Source organism: Neopsephotus bourkii, unplaced genomic scaffold (genome assembly GCF_033783945.1).
Source record: "Neopsephotus bourkii isolate Nb327-2 ecotype Australia unplaced genomic scaffold, CSIRO-AGI_Nbou_v1 NB_196, whole genome shotgun sequence".
Classification (NCBI taxonomy): Eukaryota; Metazoa; Chordata; class Aves; order Psittaciformes; family Psittacidae; genus Neopsephotus; species Neopsephotus bourkii.
In genome coordinates, this window is record NW_026900709.1 from 7,347,219 (window position 1) to 7,364,103 (window position 16,885).

The 16,885-nt window shown below is 41.3% G+C and overlaps 2 long non-coding RNA genes across 2 annotated transcripts in view; both read left to right on the forward strand.

The window, feature by feature from the left end:
* Positions 1-16,885, forward strand: part of LOC133225799 (uncharacterized) — a 145,655-nt gene that overhangs the window by 83,431 nt on the left and 45,339 nt on the right. The window lies entirely within an intron of this gene.
* On the forward strand, positions 1,337-8,530 carry LOC133224312 (uncharacterized). The gene is made up of 3 exons (XR_009728831.1): positions 1,337-1,448; positions 5,383-5,531; positions 6,851-8,530. It is a non-coding gene; the product is annotated as an uncharacterized LOC133224312 (long non-coding RNA).

The window sequence follows — 16,885 nt, forward strand, 5'->3', positions numbered from 1 at the left end:
GTCTGGCATGCCATCACTGAACCCAAACCTCATAACACAGACTGCTGTTTCCAGTAAGATCACCACAGAAAACTGAAAGTAATCCTTTACTCCTCAGTACATTCACCCAGGCAAATCCCAGCTCTGTGCTGGGGGAAGACACAGGTATATACATCCTCCCACACCATGGTTACTGTGGGAAATAAACTGGGAAAAGTGAGTAAAAAGGTGTTTAAACCTGACCACTGTTTTTCAGACCACAAGCACAGAAAGCACAGTTTATATCTTGCTCAAGAGGCTGAATGATCCTAAGCTTGCAGATAAAGCTGGCAGAGAACAGCCTCATGTCTCCATTATTATAACAGAGAAAAGCAACAGGACTGTGTCCTGCCTGAAGAGAGAACAAGAAGGCAAGTCAACAGCAGGAAAAAACTGACAACCAGATCTTATTCTCAGAGCACCTGCATTTCCCGCTGATAGCAGAGCTGCGGGTGCCTGGCACTTCTTAAAATGTAACCAGCTTATTCATCCTGTCTCAGGTGAGAGCATTTTCTCTGTTCTCTTTGGTGTGAAGCCTGGTGGGAAAGACAAGATGAGAACAGATAATAATAATAGTGTTTCAACATCTCCAGCTCATGGTTTCTTGCCCATATTTGGTGATAGTTTTCTTTAAGCTCCAAACTCTGGGTCTGTGGGAATCTTAGCTTTCTCTTAAAAAAATGCTGTCTGCTCCTTTTGATGAGGTAGAAAGCCTGAAAACCTGTCATCCAACAGAACTGAAAAATTAGAAACCTAAAAGAAACCTAAGTGTGCATTACTGTTACACATCTGCCTTTTTAAGTGTATGTATTGGACTTGCACAGCAAGGTCTGGGGGAGAAGGAGTTGGCTTTTGTAAGAAGCTTCCACTATGTCTGACAGAGCCCATCCCAGTCGTCAATGCTGGCCAAGGGACACCATCAGTGATGGTGATAGCACCTCTGGGATAACATATTTAAGAAAGGGGAAAAAAAACCCTGTGAATTTTGCAGCTGGAGAGAAGAGTGAGAGTATGTGAGAGCAACAGCCTTGCAGACGCCGAGATCAGTGCAGAAGAAGGGGAGGAGGTGCTCCAGGCACCAGAGCAGATTCCCCTGCAGCTCATGGAGGTTAATGGGGGAACAGATCTCCACCTGCAGCCCATTGAGAACCCCACGCCGGAGCAGGCCAGTGCCCAGAGGAGACTGTGATCATATGAGAAGCCTGCACTGTAGCAAGCTCCTAGTAGGACCTGTGGCCCCATGGAGAGAGGAGCCTATGCTGGAGCAGGTTTGCTGCAGGTCTCATGGGAGACCCACACTGGAGCAGGTTTGCTGCAGGTCTCGTGGGAGACCTACACTGGAGCAGCTTGTGTCAGAAGGACTGAACCTTGTGGAAGGAGCACACTCTGGAGCAGATCAGGAAAATCTGCAGCCCCTGGGAAACACTCAGGTGGGACATGTTTATGGAGGACTGTCTTCTGTGGGAGGGGTCCCATGCTGGAGCAGGGGAAGAGTGCAAAGAATCCACTTTGGTTTTGATTTTACTTAAAGAATTTAGAACCTCATGTTAATAGTGAGCTGAGCTATTAATTTTCTCTGCTTTCTGTGACAAACCCATACAGTATTGTATACAATAGGAACCGATCTCCCATTGAAGCCACACCAGCAATTTCCTCACTGGATTGGTTCATTAAAATGTCATTGGACATTTTAAAACTATTTCAAGATCAGATGGTGCCTGTGCAGAGAAGAGGACAAGGCTGCAGGGGGGAGTAGCACAGGGCTATTTTTTTTTCTGTGGCCACTCAGGAGGTTTAAGCATTACTGACATAATCTTCCAGTCTCCCGTCTCCCCTCTCCCCATTTCTGCTGCTGACACTGGCTGTTTGTGCCGTTAATGGTACAGGCTAAATATGTAAATCTGTGCCTGCAGTTTGTGGGGTTTTTACATACTGTGCCATTGAAGCTTAAAGCGATACTGCAGCCACTCCTCAGGGAACGCTCCTTCTGAGCTATGTCCATTGCAGTCACTATCACAGCACAAATCATCTATACACATACGTGCACTTACACACAGAGCTCTCTCTTAATTTTTCTACTTCCCATTGCTGTCAGTAGCTCTGTACTGATACCTATTGGTGCTTTATACTGGACAGCTAACCAGGACATGGGCAAAGTGGGAGGGCCCCTCCACAAGCCCCATAAGAAACCAAGTGTGATTGCTTCATAGCTCCACCTACTTGGTTCAATCTCCCTTTTACCCTCTCCCTCTGCTTCCTTTAATCTAAACCAAGAGCTTTTTAGAGTGCAAAGACATTTGCTCTTTATCTATTGAAAATAACCCCCCATAACCCTTTTGTCTATTCATGTCACTCAGATGATCAGCCACATCCTCTCTGCAGTGACAGCTCCCCAAGATGCACCTATTTTCTACTGCTCTGTTGTTTTATTCCTGCATTTTTAAGAATGACTTATTTTAGCAGCTAATTATACTAACAGCCCTTCAAAGATAGGGCCAAAAAATGTAAAACTGCTTACAGAAGGGAAATTAAGACACTGGGTTATCTTAAAAGGATAGAGTTCACTACTAAATTCATTGGTGCTAGCCTGTGGGGGTCACCTGACAGAAAAGGTCAAGATAATTATGAGGGGTGTGCTGAGTGCATTGTATCCCTGATGCATGAAAATCGGTTAGGTTTAAGTATTTTAGCAGTACCCAGGACAGATTAAAACTCTTTGAGAATCGCAAAAGCAAAGTAAATTTTAAGGTCCTGCCTATGGGATGGTGCTCAAATATTCTGCAGGTGGAGCACAACGTGGAGCTCAGGAGCAAGAATCTGGTGCCTGGAGATCCCTTCCTCATTTCACAGTGGATTTACTGAGGAGCAGATGGGCAGCTGTCCTGCTTTTTGCTCAGCTCCTCACATACATATGCCACGATTATTTCATCCCACCAAATTCCAGGACACCTAAGATTTGATGTCACTATGTCAGACTATAGTGTCTGTGTATTACGCTCATTATCAGTATACAAAATGAGGTTTACATACTGTATAATGATACTTATACAGCACTCATCATCAAGGTATTTGAGCTTCCTACAAAACCAGACATAAAGCATCCTCCTTTTTCCTCTACAACCAACTAAATCGTTTTTACAGACATACCGAGAACTCAGACACTCCTGTAATTATTTCCATGCTGCCTCTGTCATTCTCTTGGTCTTCTACAGGAGCACAATTCACTTCCCCTGGTATTAATGAGTAATAAATAATTCATACAAAAAATAAAAAAAGACACCTAACAAAAGAGACATGGGCATACTTCATGTGGCTACTGCATTATACAGTCTGTGATGTCGTTTTCTGTGGTAAAGCCCTGCAGAATTGAAGAGACAATGATAACCTTTCCTTACATTTTGAAGATCCTATAGAACAGAATACAATTAACATCTTTGTCAAATAATATAATCCGGTAGGATGGCTCAAACAGGTTGCAGAAGACAGCATTCTATTTCAATTCCAGAAGAGAGGACTGCTACGCTTCTATAGATTCCTACAGGTTTGATCTCTCTTAACTTCTGCAAGACTTTTCCAGGGGGGTTTGCACATGAGGTAAGAATGGTGGGAGGAAAAATTACTGGAGAGAGACAGGAAGAAGTCTGGCCTAAATTTACTACCGAGAGCTGTCCTGGGAGGCTTAAATATAGTGGAACTATTCAGCTCCATGATAAAGGGGTCAGGTATGTTCAAAAGAAGGCTAATGGGGATGAAAACAGAGAAACAACAGGATATGTAATTAAACTGCTTTATCTGCCTAATAGTGATAGGCGGAGTACAAAGTTCCTGGCTGCAGCAGCAGCTCCTCAGCTGCAGTAGTGGCAGCAACCAATCGGACAGTTGGTGGAGGTGCCAGACTGGTGCTCTTCATAGCCTGTGAAAAGCCCCTTTACCCAGGGGGTTCAGAGAAGGCATCTGGTCCTTACATGACAGACAAGGTGAATTATTTTGAGCACAGAATGGATCAGACATCCTTGCTCAGTTGGCATGCATCTATCCAATGTATATGGCACCTTTCAGTTGTGTTCTACACAAAAGAACTGCACAGTAGTCTACCATGAACACTCTCCATGCTCCCTTTTCACTCAATTGCCTCCTCACACCAGTCGTGTTTTTAGCATACCCCTACATTAAAGGTAAGACTTGGTTTTGAGGGTTTTTTGGTGGCTGTTCAGCTTTGGTGTTGTTTTTCCCAGAGTAGCAGAAAGAAATAGAAAATACTTATTTTTTATTGTTCATTCGTCTGTAAGCTGATGTTTAAGGGAATTGACCATGATCTACGCTGTAAAAGGGATCCTGCATTGGTGGGAAGAGGGGGCTTCAACGGGGTTAGGCAAGAGAGGACACTGAATGGTTGTTTGGTCTTAGAACACAAATACAGTTTATGTTCTGTTAGACAAACACAAAAGTTAAAAACAATCACCTGGAACACACAACTCTGAGACTCCAGACTCAAACACGCAGTTAGGAGATGTCAGAAATGTGTGACCTTAATTAACCCTCCTGTGTGCACGCATTCTCTAATTGCATGAGCATATATTATTTGTCCCCAGAGGGCCTGTATCTCACAATGCAGGGGACGGAAAAGAACCACTGCACAAGAAGCTGTTTAACGTTGTTCTTTCTCCTCTCTGCTTATGTGGTCCCAGGCTTATTTATTGAACACTATTCACTTCATGATGAAGGTAGGATTACTCATCTTATCACAGACATTCTTGTCACATTCCTAACTTCAGCAGCTGTGGACCTCACATAAATTAAAACACTGTTTTCATCTGTGGAAAAGGAGGGCTTTGGCATTGCCCCCATTTAGCTGAGGAGATTGCTGAGGAACAATATCTATGAGAATTTCTCCCTCTGAAATGGTTAATAAGGCAAATGAAATATGTTTTTTTGCTGTGAGCAGAGCTTTTCAGTTTGAATAATAAGTGGTGCTACCAGTACTGCATAAATTTTGCATTTTCATCCTAGCCCATGTAAGTGCAGGTACCGTTGTTATTCATAAGAATAATTAACCCATTTTCAGCATCCTATCAGCTGATGAACCCCAACAGCAGCCTCACTTTACTCAAGACTTCAGCTAACCTAGAATGAAGTCCTTTGCACCAAGGTTGACTTCCTTAAACTTTTGCCACCTAGTTCCTTGCTACACTAACTAGACTCATTTGTCTTCTTCAGTCTGTCCCAACAAAATTTTCATGGGCTAACTTCTATTTTTGTTCTATTTTAGATACGTGTTCCACAAAGGGAATATTTTTTCTCCTTTAATTTTAAAACCGAACAGTTTTTAGAAACACCTGTCACTGTTCCCATCTCTCCAATCAGTGAGCCGTGTGGGTGTCTCTCTCAGTGGAAGCTGACAATTTGATGATACTTCATCAGTGTAGGACCCTGCTGAGAAGTAGATTGAGACAAAGAAAATGCCTCTCATCACTGGAACAAATAAGAAATCAGATTTTCTAAATTACTGCTAGGTAAGTTACATTTCTTTCTTCTTTTTTTGGAAGTCTGCATGTTTGTGTACTGATATTAATATTGGCCAGTTCATCCCAACTTCTCTCTCACAACCACACAAGCACTAATGCCACCAGCAAAATGACAGTCTTCAGAAAGAACCACCAGGCTGGGATTCAAGAGCAGTACTAAAATACTGGCCTCACCAGAGTTTTCCTGCAAATCTCAGGTAAAGTTTCTTTAAGGTCTGAATTCACTGAAGAATACAAGCCTGGAGCAACAATTCTTTAATCAGAAAGTTTATCTTGATCCTGGTGGTATGTGTGCTCTGATTTGTAATTGCAGGGGTGTCTACATTATCAGGAAGGACAGCTATACTTAAAAAAACCCCAAATTAAAGAAGGCCTTAAATTCCACAAAAAAGCATGTGTTAGTACTGGAGAGCAGGGAATATAAGAATACAGGGCAAGAGTTAGGGAGGGAATGGAAATCCAGCCCCCCTGAAATCAGTTGGAGATGACAAATCAAGGGGGACCTTCCCACTTGATATTTGGAATGGAATGCCCTATTGCCTCCTAGATTGCTCACAGTATCATTCTGCAGGTTGACAGAATATTCAGTACATGAGTGGCTGGTGACAAAATCCTCAATCTCAGGCCACATTAAGAATAAGTAGTTGATGGAAATCATTCCTGGAAATCTTCCTTATCATTCAGTGTGTCAGAGTTCCCTTTCCTTGTATTACAGATAACTGGTGTCCCTTTGAAGGTGCATGACTGAGAGATTCAAGGTCACCTGCAGCCATCATCTAGACAAGGAGTAAGAAAGACGAGTGGTAGGGGTTAGTCATATACAGTGCTGCAGGGTTACAGAAAGCATTGTAAGAGTTCTCTTAGGATGATACGGGTGCTTTTTGCACTCCTACACACAAGGGATGAACTGGGCCTGGTTCCTCTTTCCTAGTAGGAGAGTTTCTGTACCTTTGGTCAGGCACTGGGGAGCCCTCTACAATAACTAAGACTAAGCCAGTATATTTGCAGGCAAGAAAGGATGCCTGTCTGGGAATTTAGATACCATGGGAGCTGAGGGGAGTCCAAACTGTATCAGGAACATCACCTGCCTATTTCTGGCCAGGTTGCCTGGGACTTTCAAAATCATGTTGCAAAGAGGATGTAAAAGTCTTCCTCCTCTAAATGCACCCTCCCCCTTTCTTCCTTTCCTATTTCTTCATGGTCCAGGGACTGTTCTCTCCTGATGTCCACAGTCATTTTAACAACCTTAAGTAAAGACAAAGTTTTCTCCTGCACAGAATCCTCTGTATGCTGCGCTTCTTCTGTAGGCAGATAGTCTCTCAGGAGACCATGAATGAACAGTGTAGCACTATCAACATTAGTTCTGGTGCATGGAAGAAACCTGCCCTCCATCTTCATGGCGTGGTGCTTGGATCTTGCTGACCCAAAACCCACCGATCTCTTGCATTTTTCTATAGCTTTGCTGTACTCTCTTCAGTTCCTCCTTGGATGCCAAGTCCTGAATAGCCCACAGTACAAGTTACAGCTTGTGATGTCCAACTGACTTTTACTGTCATCAACAGACTGATATTTGTTTAATGTAGTGAAATGAATGCCTCTCCTAGCTGTTTGGAAAGCAAATCCCTCTTTACCCTCCAGCGCCTATTTGCTGTACTTGAGTGAGCCTGGTAAAATTCTTGGGTTATAATTTAGTGCTGCTGTGTTTGTGCAGAACTAACAGGATTTCTTAAGGCCTCTTTGAGTTTTTTAAGCCAAGGAACTACTCTTTTCCTTGATGGAGCTCTCCACGGCCTTAACAGCATTGCACACACAGATCTTCAAACAGGGACAGCAAGCAAACAGCATATTACCTGCAACAACAGGTACTGCTGAGCATAATGATACGCTGAGATAGGACCTTACTGAGCTTTCTGAAGTTCCCCACAACACAGTCATATTGCACCTTTTATGTCTGTGCTGAGGTTCACCCTGGCTGGACACGAGGTGCCACCAAAGCTGCTCTGTCACTGCTCTCCAAAGCAGGACAGTGGGAAGAAAATGTAACAAAAGGCTTGTGGGTTAAGGACAGGGAGAAATCACTCACCAATCAGTGTCATGGACAAATCATTTAATAATTTTTCATTTAGGAAGTATAATGACTGCATACATGAACCAGCATCAATATTTATGCTAAAATATGTGTTGTTTGTATATGAAACATTATACATCTTAATTGAGATTATTTCCTTTTGAAGAACTCTTTCTGGAAATGAGTACAGCCTGCTGGGCATTCCAGTTGTTAAATGAAAAACATGCTAGGAGACCACCACAACATTGGCCGACATTTAACAACTTGCTGTACCTCCAGAGTATAACTGACAGCTATTCTAGAGAGCCCACTGGTGCCATATATGAAAGTAAATCATGCTTCGATTATTCCATCTTATAGCTCACTGCAGCACAGGGAACATGCTTTCCCAGCAGCTGTTATCAGCTTACTTGGAATTCTTGACCAATATCATTGAAAGCCTAATATGATAACAAAGGCTACAAATTATTTCCACAGTATGTTAAAGTTGAGACAGTGAGCTGTAAAATAAAGAGAAATCTCTCTATTAGATAGACCTGTCTCAAAGTCACTTTTTCCTTTAGAAATCATGATCTACACAGTTTCATAAATCGATGAAAGGATCTTGACCATTAAACTTAATTGATACTGAATTTAGACGCATGAACTTAAATCATTTTGCCATTTTCTTTCACAGTTTTTGGCATTACATTTCTCCCCATCACTGTATGAAGTGAAAATATCACATGCACTGAGGAGGTAAGATTAGCATGTACAAAAGATGAAGCAGTGCGAGAAGCGACATCTGGGGCAATGCAAAAAGATGTTTCAAAGACTGTAAACAGGCAGAAGCAAAAACAGAAAATAAAACCTGACTTTTAAGTAAAATTAGCAACAACTTGGATTTATATAGTGCTCCATATGTTCTAGATGAATAACACCCAAGGCGTTTTAGATTGAAGTAAGGTAAAAAGTACGCTTGAGGTGGGAAAGTAAGGAAATAATTAAATTTCTTGAAAATGCTTTCAGCTTTGAGTAGGTGTGATTCTTCCTTTTACATGGCTGGTGGTAACAGTGCTGAGGTGCTGTTGGTTTACATAATTGGCTTTGGATGGGAGCCATGCTGCAGTGAAAGAGCAAAAACTGCTTGTAGTGGAAGTGCTCGTTCTATTTATTTATTTATTTATTTTTAATGTAATGCTGCAGCAGAGTTCCGATTCCTTAGAAAAATCTATCTAGAAAGAGTGAAAACACTCAGCTGTTTGGAAATGCCATAGAGCCAGTTATGGAAGAAAACAGGCCTTCCACGGAGAGAGAAGGAAGAACTGTAAAGCTTGGATAGCTTTTCTTCCCCTGGATTGTAAAATGGTTCACATGTGCAGAAGAGTAGACTGAGGAAATGGTTCTTGATGGTTGTGTCTAAGTGGATGTCTCCAGCTCTTAGTAAAAGTTAGAACAACTTTCTTGCATAATCTATAACAACGGACTTTCAGCAACAGAAGTAAATATGGCACAAAGTAAACAGCTGTCTAACAGTCTTAAGCATGAACCACAGACATGAACGATGCATGGTCTGTCATTTTACAGAATTAGGAGTTGCACATAGTACAAAATGGAGTCTTTCCTTTCACTAAGCATAGATCCCCACATCAACCAAGGTTTGCTTACCAGAGAAGTACATATGCTATCCCTACCCCATTTCTTCAGAAGAAAAGTGCCACCAATGCTTCAGCCGCTCTTTCCCACCATGGTTTTGCATTTTTCATAGGAGAAAAGCTCAGCAAACTGCAATTTGTTTGGGCCATCACTGGTAAACTGCAGGTGGGTAAGTATTTTGGATGTGGATATTTTTCTAGACAGTCACTTTCATTACTGTTGCTGCTATGAAGCCTCCCCATGCTTTCTGACATAAAAGCCATGGCCAGATACTGGGCCACTAGTCCTGGAGGCCTATATGGCTGTAACTTCAAACACACGCCTTGGAATAAGATTTAGATTTGTCAGACTGTTGTGGGATTCTCAGAACAGTGAAATAGGCAACCAATTCACTTGCTGGCTACAGGCCAACAGTAGGAGTTTTACAACTTATTAAAGCAGTCATCATTTTTATCATCACTTGGATTTATCAGCTATATCGTCCTAAAAGCCCCTATCAGAATCAGGGTCTTAGTTTTTTATAGACAGCTACAAGATGCAGATCATGTTTCAAAGAGATAAAGGATAAAGATTTATGCTTGAAAGAGGTAATCAAATGACTTCTGCCTTGGAAAATAGCATCGATAGCCAGTACTCAGTCTGTCCAGCTGGCTCAAGGGCGCTTCCTGATTTGGAGGGAAAAAGCTTGCCAGCTTTTGAAATTAATATATTATTATTACTCGTATTTTGATTTTTAATCCTTCACTATGTGAAGCATGAACCTTGTCAAAAAGGAAACCAGAAGGGTGCACATATGCTGCCAAAAGTCTGCTAGAAAAGGCTTCTTGGCTAAAATTTTCAAAGCTGCTTGAAAGGGTTTCCTGCTGACTTCAGTCCTGTAAATCCATCCTTCACTGCATGAGGATAAAGGAGAGGCTACTCATCAACATCTATTTAGCTTTATGGTCTGCTTAAGATTTCCCTTTGAACTGGGGGATCTTACACCCAGAGCTTCCTTTTTAGTGATGACCCAGTCTGCTGACTGCGCCTTTACATAAGAGAGCAAGGACAAAAAAGCCCTAACCATAGCCTTCCATATAATGGAGACCTGCAGGTTGCCACAGTCCCTGAAGCTGATCTGATGGACTTTGCTGTGCACCAGCAAATAATCCAGCTCTTAATGTCAAGGAAAAATAACTCACCATCAGTAACTATCAGTGGAATGGGAACAAAAGGTGATTGAACTCAGTTTTACTATCTCATATACAATATTCAACAGAGGAAGGTTCATAATAATAATCTAGTTCAGGTCAGTGAGGCAGTGATTTTGTGCTGTTTATGGTTATTCAACATGTGGAGCAGATACAAGGTCAGTCAGAGCAAAGTTTCTGGTATGAACTGGCAGACTTATAATTTTCTGTTTTACCTCTGCAAAGTAGTTCTGCTGAGACTTACATGCTAAATATTTCCATCAACACTTCTGGAAATTACTGCTAAATTATTAGCTCCAATTAGGATGTAAATGATGCCAAAAGTTTGTTCCTCAGGGCCATGAAAAGTTAACAGAAAGGCAGTCTTGGAAAGATCACCACAGAGTAACAAAGTACATGAGAAAGTAGTAGCTCAGATTTATGTTACGATCTTACTTTTGCTTCATTAATGAAGGCCTAGGAAACACATGAGAATCCTGTTCTAGTTCCCATCAACTTCTGTGGGCAGTTTATCAGAATCCTAAGGCAGCACATCCTTGTGATGCCCTGCTGAAAACAGAATGGGACTCCTCTAATAATAAAGAGCCAAAAGCAAGGGCACATTAAAATCAGCCACGACACTATTAAAGATGCAGCCAAAATTGCCACAAAGCAATGAAAGCACAATTTCCAGTAAGCCATATCAAATCAAAGACTACAACATCTTCTTAGGAATATAAACCCCAAGATACCTGCTCTTTAAGCTAGCCAAAAGAAAAGCAGCAGCAGTTTCTCACGAAAAGTCAACAACTGACAGCAACTAGCGCATAATGGGCTAGCACATACACAGTGCCCTATACAACGGAAACTCTGAAAGTCTCTTTTTGTCTTAAGGGCAGTCAGCATTGCAAATATCCCTAGTATTCATTATCTTTGTTTTCTGGTTAACTCAGAGACTGTTTCCTAATGTTCTGTCTTTACTAGAGCATGCTGTTTCCATCACTGCAACCAGCTTTTTCTTTGTTGTTTTCCTGTATGGTAAGTAAGGATAAAACACAGAAACATTCTTTCTCTCTTCTACATTCACTGTGACTTTGACTGTCAACTTCCAGTTACAGCATGCAACCCAGAACAACAGAAATACATTCTCCTGGTCTCCACTTCATTTCTCAGGTTTTTCCATTGCACTTACCTGAGCCACAGGAATAGTTGTGGAGAAATGGAGATGACTTGTGCTCTTCAACTTCTGTTCTAGCCAGCAACACACTGGCAGTAATTTCTTTCTCCTGTGGAGATAAAGAGAGATAATTAAGATAAACTAGACCTGCTGTTGTGCTCCCTGCTGGGAAGTATTAAGAAGAAAAACATGCTGGCCTTTCAAAAGGCTTTGAGGTACAGATCAGCTTTACAATTTGGAGATAGAGCAGAGGCTTTTGATGAATTTTACTTTGGACAATACAACAAAATTATTTTACCTTTTTTTCCTTTTGTGCACGTCTCAGTGATTGGACTTAATGCTGAAGTTACAACTTGATACTTCTATGCTGAAACTGGGGGTCAGGGAAATGCTACTTTAATACCCGTGGCAGTAACAAATGCTACATTATGTTAAATGTATTAGAGAAGGTTAGGTAGTGTAAAACTTCTTTCCATTTTCTGAACTTGCTCCTTGGGGGTGTGGTAATGCAGGGTTTTAAAATACTTAACAATTTGCATTTATATAAAAAAAGAGGAAAAGCATGTACAAAGGAAAACACAAACATGTTCGGAATGCCTACTGCCAGCAACATCTTGGCATTTGCCAGTACTTAAAGGTTATGTCTATCATGTTTAGATGTGGCATAAAGTCTTTCACCCTTTTTCAAGTAATTGGACATCGTACTGATAGGCAAAATTGAATGTGTCGTGAACAGCTCTCCTATAGATTTACAGGGCTTATTGACAGATAGTGCTTGGAGAGAAGGCCTAATTTTATGCATGAACATGTCATGCTGGAATAATTACACAACTGCTTGCTTTCCTTCTGCAGTACATTGTGAAAACCCATGATGGTTCCTGGGTGTTCATACCTTCTTCTGCTTTTGCATAAACGTAACTGCTGTAGTTAACAAAGGGCAATAAATTATGGAGGTGAATGCCATGTATAACCAAAAATAAAGATCTAAGTAATTGTCTATATATAAAATGTCTTGCTCTTAGGGAGTATGAAAGGGACTTGAGCCTACACACCTTTTGCATACAGCAGCAAATGCAAAACTGGCTCTCACTGGGGAATCTATGGTCACCGTTTCCTTCTCCTACTTCGTTGGCTGACTGACAGATGTGTGTAAAAACTGGGCAGCATTTTGTCTCTGGAAAGCCTGACATGTTTGGGGGATTTTGGGGGGTGTTTGTGTTTTGTTGCTTTTCTTTTTTGTTCATGGCAAGTTTAACCAGTGTGAAATATCCCATCTTCATCTAAAATTAGAAATCCTTCTAGATCATTGCTGAAAATCATTGACAGCTGACATCTTGCTGTATGGGTAAGGGAAGGAAAATACTATTATAGGGAGCACATCTCTTGAGCTGAAAATAGCTGGATGCTGGGAGGCTGGTATTAGGGGGATGAAGGAGTGTACTTACACTTTCTCTGTTCCCATTCTCTCTAGGCATCTGTTCACTGTCACAGTTTTATGTATTTTGTTGGTTGGCTTTGTTGTTTTGTTTTTTGTTGGGTTTTTTTGGTTTTTTTTTTTTTTTTTCAACTGGTACTCAATGTTCACACCTATATTTCACATTTGGGAATGCATATTTCAAACAACAATACAAAAAATATCCACGAAGAATGTATCATCTCTGAAAAAAACTGACAACATTCTCACTAATTTAATTTCTAAATACAAAACTGACTGCCATATTGCGGCTTCTGTTTCTGTGTTAAGAGAAGTTAATTTTTTGTGTGAGTGGCTTTAATGGCAGTCCCCCTAGTTTGATTTCTTTGTCATTTAGGATTCTTAAGCTTGCAAACCTCCTAAAGAAAGATGCAGTGAGTGCACAGCTGGCTCATGACATTCAGTTTAGGATAAAGCTAAAAGAGTCTCTGGATCATTTATGTCAGAGCACAAGCACTTGAGTTTCTGTGTGCATAGGTCACATCAGGTCCACAACCCATTCTGCCTCTGCGGCTGCTGGGGCCACCATACTGTTGGCCACCTCTGTCTCCCACTGGGGAGATGAAAGTCTCCGTTGTTAATTTCTAGCTGTCATGTGGTATCAGTTGCTTGTTTACAGAAACTTACACTACAATGAGCCCCCTGGCTCTTTGACTTGGGAAGAGCAAATTCTTTTGCTAATCAGGATTTATCAGGGGCAAATTCCCTTCCTTCACCCACTTCACAAGCAGGTGTATCTAATTGGTGCACATGGATCTAATTGGTGCTCATGGAGAGATTGTCTTCTCCTAGTGGGCTTTCTGCTGATATGTTTATTTCTTTTCCTAAGTGAAGGCTTCTTCCCTCGTGCTGTTGTGTGGGCAGCATGTTGCATGGTTGTTTTGCTATGTGACCTGTGTCTGTTGCTAGCTTTAGTATGGGTCCTTGACAAGGCTGCATCTGACTGAAGTGTACTCAATGGAACTTTGGGCTGGACACAGTTTCCAACCAAGGAGGAGCAGGCAAGCCTTCAAAACAAGAGGGAATTGCTTGCTCTGGGTAATCACTTGATGTCCTTTCAGTATTCTGCCATGTGAGGCATTCGTAGTAGTGTGAGCAAAACAGAGTGATGTTTGTTCCTTCCTTTTCCATTAATTTTGAAGCATTGCATCCACTTACCATGTATTCTTTTTTTTTTTTCTTTTCCTATTTGCTTTTACTCAACAGCACCCAGACCATACCCATTTTTGATGGAAGCTTAAATAAATGTTGCTAGTTGATGACTATCAATTCTGCAGAAATGCATGCATAAGAAGATAAGTTTTCTCAAAGCTGTTTGCTTAGGGGTAGATGAATGCTCTAATGGTGTGTTTGTTGAAAGGTGATTTATCTGTTGCTATTATTGCCCTTTAGGGCCGGTGGCATTATATTAGTAGGTTTGATGTTTGCAAACACCTGGATCCCTCTTTGCAATTAGGAAAGTGATACACTGTGTCTGTCATTCTGCTGCCCACCCCTCCTTCTCCACGCCGTCTAAACAAAAGGTGGAGAGTAGCAAATCTCATCCTAAAAGCCAAAAAAGGAATAATGATAATCAGTACTTGCTTCTGGATTTAAAGGGAAAGATGAATTGCTCAAATAGAATGCAAGAGAACTTTCCTTATGTCAACAAATAATTCATGATGTGTATATGGGCAACCAACAACTCTATTATTGCAGTAGTATGACAAATATTGTGAAGGGGACAGCAAATGGGACGTATCATTCTACTGTCTTGACAAAGATTATAACAAGAATGGGAAACAGGACAAATGTAACTCATTTTGGAGACAGTCCCAGAGCTGTAAACTCATTTGTTCTTCAGCATGAATTATACAGCAATGCAGAAGATGAGAATGTGATTTTCACCATGTTGTATATTTTAATCACTTTTCTTTGCTACTAAACAAATAACTCATTGTGAAATGTGGATAGATGGGGAATATTAGTTTTTGAACTATGAACTAAATGAAGAGAAGAAGGCTGTAATGTACGAGTTGTGCCAGTTACATTAGAATTTGATAAGGGTCAAATCCAGCTTTGGTTTAAAGAAACGGAATTCCTGCAGATTTCTGAGAATTGCCTGCCATGTCCCAGAGTGGAGCTGGACCCATGCCCTTGCCTTCCTGAGCTTGAGACTCTTGGAGACCATTCCACAGCTGGAACCCACAAAAGAAGCTATGGTGGAAAAAAATACGGTTACTAAGTCCCATTGGACCTAGTTCTTCTTGGCAAAAAGAGAAGGCAGCTTGACTGTTGTTTATGCCAACTGATTTGGATGCTTTTTTGGTGTGGAAATGCAACATTTGAAAATGCCCAATGAGTTTCATCCAAGGCTAGAATCCTTAAGTAATCTGTTCCATGGTAGAAGGCAGCTAGGGATCTCCCTAAGGTGCCAGTGGTTTTCAAGAGCTTGACTTTTGGGTAGGGGGACATTTGTGAAAGTCTGTATTAAAGAGAGGAAGAATTAGCTATTAATTTGTGTGCTAAGTTATTTTCAGAGTAGCTTACTGTCTCTCTAAAACCTCTTTGTGTCAAATCCCTTAGGTTTATTCTCCATGTTTAACTTGGTATTCTGCATTAGAATGCATTTCCTCTTCTTCTGAGAGGCAACCTGAATTTAGTAAATGGAATTTCCATGTTCCGGGTGGCTAGAGGGCTTGAAGTGACAAATGATCCTTCATGAAGGTAGATGAGAATATCAGGGCTCCCCTGGTAGGCAAGCAATCATAGCATATGTGGGAATGCAGGAGGCAAAATTTTGATTTTGATCCTTAAGTGTGCTGTGATGGCAATGAAAGCCATGGAGTGGTTTGTGTGAATCACAAATGAGTGCATGTGAACAATGGGCAAACAATCTGGGCTCTTTGTCTGAATGTAGGACATCAATGTGGGTTTAGAGCACAGAGTTGCCTTTGAAAACCTGAAGAACAAAAAGTTAGTTCTGTCTGTTCTGCAGGACTCGGGACAAAACACACCAAATCTTTGTTTTACTTGTGGTTCAAACCTGATTTTAAGTTTTAGGATCAAGTTTTCAGAATCAGTTAAACATACTTGTATGCTATGCACCAGTATTTCTGCACAAATCAGGCTATGCTGTAAACTACTTCTGATGGGGCATACAGTTTCCCCTACCTGGCTCAAGCTCCTGGCCTCCCTGGAGTGCTGTGAGGGTTAACTGCTGTAAAGTGTTTCATTCTTGCTGCAGTGATTTCTACCATGCTTGGTGGGAGCTGGGGGACAACAGAACTCTTTGGTGTGACACTGAATCATTATTTTATCAGGAGGTAGGAGGCCTTTTAAATGGACATGCTCAAGTTCTGCTGGAGATCCCAGGTTACACTTTGATTTCATCAGTTTTCTGAGAGAGCTGCTGAGATTAGGCCAGCAAAGGAAAGATGAGAATGACTTCTGCTTTGAAGTTGAAAGGCTGGGGGAGACAATGGAATGCGTTAAGATTGGTCATCTTCTGCGGAGTACAAGAGACTATTATTTTTGGTTGTATGTTGAATTAATAGGAAGGATTTAGGTTAGCAGGAATGCTTCATTAGACACAAATTTTCTATCAAACTTTCCTTTCAGGAAAAGAAGGCATGGACCATGCTCAGAGTCTGAAACACCATGGTAAGTTTAGAGTCACATGAGTGAGGTAAGAGGGGCTATTTAGGGTTTATGGTTGCTCTAGGTCAGATCAAATTTATTAGTCTAGGACTGTAATTCCCTGGAGTCCTGGCTGGTCTCCAGGCTGCAGTGATCTCAGTTTCTCAGAGGACAGATCTGAAAGCAGCATATCTGAAATAA